Genomic DNA, 3,652 nt, shown 5'->3' with positions numbered 1-3,652 from the left:
TTGTATTAATCTTCTTATTTTGAATTAAAAGAAAAGCACAAGCATTATTTTAAATTCATATGTTTATTTATGTGGAGATTTACGTAATGATTTAGTAATTAAATATTTGGGAATAAGGCGAAAAGGAGCTATAATAGTGCTTAACAAAGAGGTTTGTCGTCCCTGCGATTTTTCCATGACACACCAAATATTGTGCCCTTCTTCTCCCACTACTGAGTAAAAAATCTGCATCCGAATCTATATTAAACATTTTTACCGTGTCTTGCAGCGACTTGATTGCTTTAAAGTTTCGCATCGATTGAGCACGATAACAGAAAAACCATAATCGTCGGCATCACTGATTTATAGAGTATGCTCATGTATGTGTAAAGCAGCGCAGTTTTTCTCGTGTACGTGTGAAAGCAGAAGCGAAAATTTGGCACGCGTGCCTATGAAATGGCCACCCTTGCTCCAGAACTCTCACACTTCGGTAACACGCTGAAATTCGATAAGCAGTGATAACTGGATGAACTTATAAAACCTCGAAATTTCGATAGCTCGTTATATTTTCAAAATTTCGTAACAATAAATCGACAAATTTCAGTAAATCAATAAATATCAATAACTCGATAAGTCGATAAATTTCGATAGTTCTATAAATAATGATACATAAATAAATATCGATAACTTGATAAATTTTAATAACTTGACCAATTTTGATAACCAGATAAATTTTTATAGCTCGATAACTATCCGTAAATTTCGACAACTAATTTTATTTGTATATTAATTTCGACAACTCCATAAACATTGATCAATTTGCATAATTCGATACGTTGCTATAAATTAGTTAACATGGATAGCTCGAAAAATTTCGATAGTCATAAACTTCGATGATTCGATAAATTTCTATAACTTGATAACTTTCGATAACTAAGTAAAATTTTTATGATTGAATTTATTTCGATTCTTATCGAAAAATTTCAATAAATAATCTTACTGTTTCAGTTACTCTAATTTTAATGTGATGCTTGCTCATTGCTTTAATTTTCGTCTTTTTCAATAATTTTGCCTTCCCTTTTTGGTGAGGTTTTTATCTCTANATTTATGGATTGTGAATTTTCAAAAATTGTATTTATCAAACTAACAACTAAAGTTGGTAAATGAGAAAGTTCACTTAAATTACTAGCCCGTATGCTCTGCCCTATGATAGGTAGAGAGTTACATGTGAAATGAAAATGTATATTTATTCCCCATTAAAACTTTTGTTGCATGCAAAACTATAAATGCAGTATCAGACACCCACAGACTCACTTTCGAAGAATCAGACGAAGAAGTGTAAATGCATGTGTTGAAATGAAGTTAGTTTTTCAAGAGGAGGATGCGCTTAAAAAGTTCTTGTGGCCCATTGCTGCACAGGACGGCTACAAAAATGTTGAAGATAAGCCAAAGTGGAAGATGCTTATACCGGTTTCTGAAGTTTGATGCACCAATGGAGGATAGAAGAACCAGCCGGCAGTTATAAACGCACAAATACTTTCGCACTTATATACATATGTACATACATATCTATGTAAGTTTATCTATATAGTCCTCACTTTGTTGAAAGTGGTTAACACGTGAACGCGTCTAAAAGTATGCAACTTATAAGCCGCCGCAAGCAGGTAGATGTTATTACATAAGTTCATTCGTTTTAGTTTTGGGCACCCTTGAAAACTTTTTAATGGAAGGGAATAGCACGTCTGCTTAAGATACATATACCATTTCCGTATAAGTATATTTAAAGCAGTTTTGTGGAGTTTAATAAGTTTCTAAATAATAAAAAAATATTGTCAGTTATAGTTTGAGATGCTCTTCTAATAGAAGCCCTTTTAATATAAGTCGTTTTAAAAGAAGCATAATAAAAATACAACATCTTTTAAGAAAAACGTTTTCCTTTTTAATATAAAGTAAAACCATACACAGCCACTTAAGTTGTTTTTTTTTCGAAATGCCGCAGATTTACGCATGCACGTACATATAAATACATATGTATGTATACCCTGCAGGGAAACCGCGGACTAGTTAATCAAATTTTTAGTTCCGTACTAGGTCTTTATCGCCAAAAACGAACTAGTCCGATATGAACTAAATCCCCACCAGTCCAAAATCGGCGAAAAGTAGTACTTTTAAAGAACTAATTTATTTCAGTTTTTTCACTAGAAATCGATATCTAAAGTGACGAATTTAGAAATGGTTCGGAACTATAGAAAAAGGGATGCAGAACGAACTAGGTCTTATTTGTCGAATTTAGAACTAATTCGGAACTATCGAATAAGGGATGCAGCGGGGGGCTTGTTTACTTTACATAGATATGTGTTCGGTGGCTTTTTCGTTCAAATACGCTTCTATTCTGCCTTCGCAGATGCTTTTTCATAGCTTGGTAATACAAAACTAAAATTTGTGTTAACATTTCAACATCTTGGGACCGTCTGGAATCTAAGAAATAACGGCGAGCACCTCTGCAAACTCAGCTACAGCTAAAGGTATGTAAACGTACATTTCTTACAATCATTCAAACAAATTTAATTTCAAATTGAAAACACATTTCTTCCAAAATAACCTAAAATCGCACACACGGAAGAACCAAAAAGATTGAAAAATATGATAATTTTTTCCTTCGTCTGTCGATTTCAGAACTGTTTCGGAACTATAGAATTTCGGACTAGTTCGGAACTTAGGACAAAAGGGATGCAGCGGGAGGCAATTGACACTTCCTAGGACATCGCCATGTTAAATTCGCCAGTTGCTTGTATGCAAAAGAGATTTATCGCGAACCAGNTTTATCGCGAACCAGTAATGGGTCTAAATGTACTAGAAGCGCCCCGGTTCAGAACTAGAGATTTTCTCCACAGGCTATTTATGTATATGTACAAGAATATAGATAGGTAATATTTCGCATACAATACTGTACCTTTACCTATATAATGGTAATTAGGTGTGGTTTCGTAGATATATTTTTTCTCGAGCCCCTTTTATTCCAAGCTGCAACATTGCTTCTTAAGCTACCACCAAATTTGTTTCTACGCACCAAAAAATACAGCCGCATAATGTAGAGCATTTCAACTTTATTGTTGAAGCGTGTTGTCAACAAAGCCACTGACCAAAATTTGCATTCAACTGCAGCAAGTAGAGTACACAGCGCAAGAGCGCCTAATAGTCATTACAAATAAATTTTTAGACCCACTACTTTGCGAGAAACTGTAATAAGTAGTATTTATGTATAAATATGTCGTAACGTTATAAAAAGTGTTGTCTATATGTATGCTAAGCTCTAAACATAGAATACATATTTATACGCATACCAACCTTCCGAACATAAAAAAGCTACTAGTTGTAGTAGAGAAACCAAAGCAACCGCTGGTAACAATATTGCGCTATTAAGTAGCAACAATAAACGAAAATTTTCCAACAATCCTGGTAGGAAATGCAAAGTTGCATTGAAAATAATATTTAACAACTGAAAAGAAAATGTTAACGTTGTTTGACAAAGGTGAAAAACCAGAGTGGCATTCTTCTCCGGGACACTGCCTGTCGCGACACACAGTGTGGAATTTGAACTTTTTTCGTGACAAAATCTTATATCTCAACAAGGAAAGCAGCTAGCGAAACCAATTTAATTGTATTTTAAATG

Source organism: Rhagoletis zephyria, unplaced genomic scaffold (assembly GCF_001687245.7).
Source record: "Rhagoletis zephyria isolate East Lansing unplaced genomic scaffold, Rhagoletis_zephyria_1.1 Rzeph_scaffold_05968, whole genome shotgun sequence".
Lineage (NCBI taxonomy): Eukaryota > Metazoa > Arthropoda > Insecta > Diptera > Tephritidae > Rhagoletis > Rhagoletis zephyria.
This window is presented reverse-complemented; position numbering follows the sequence as displayed.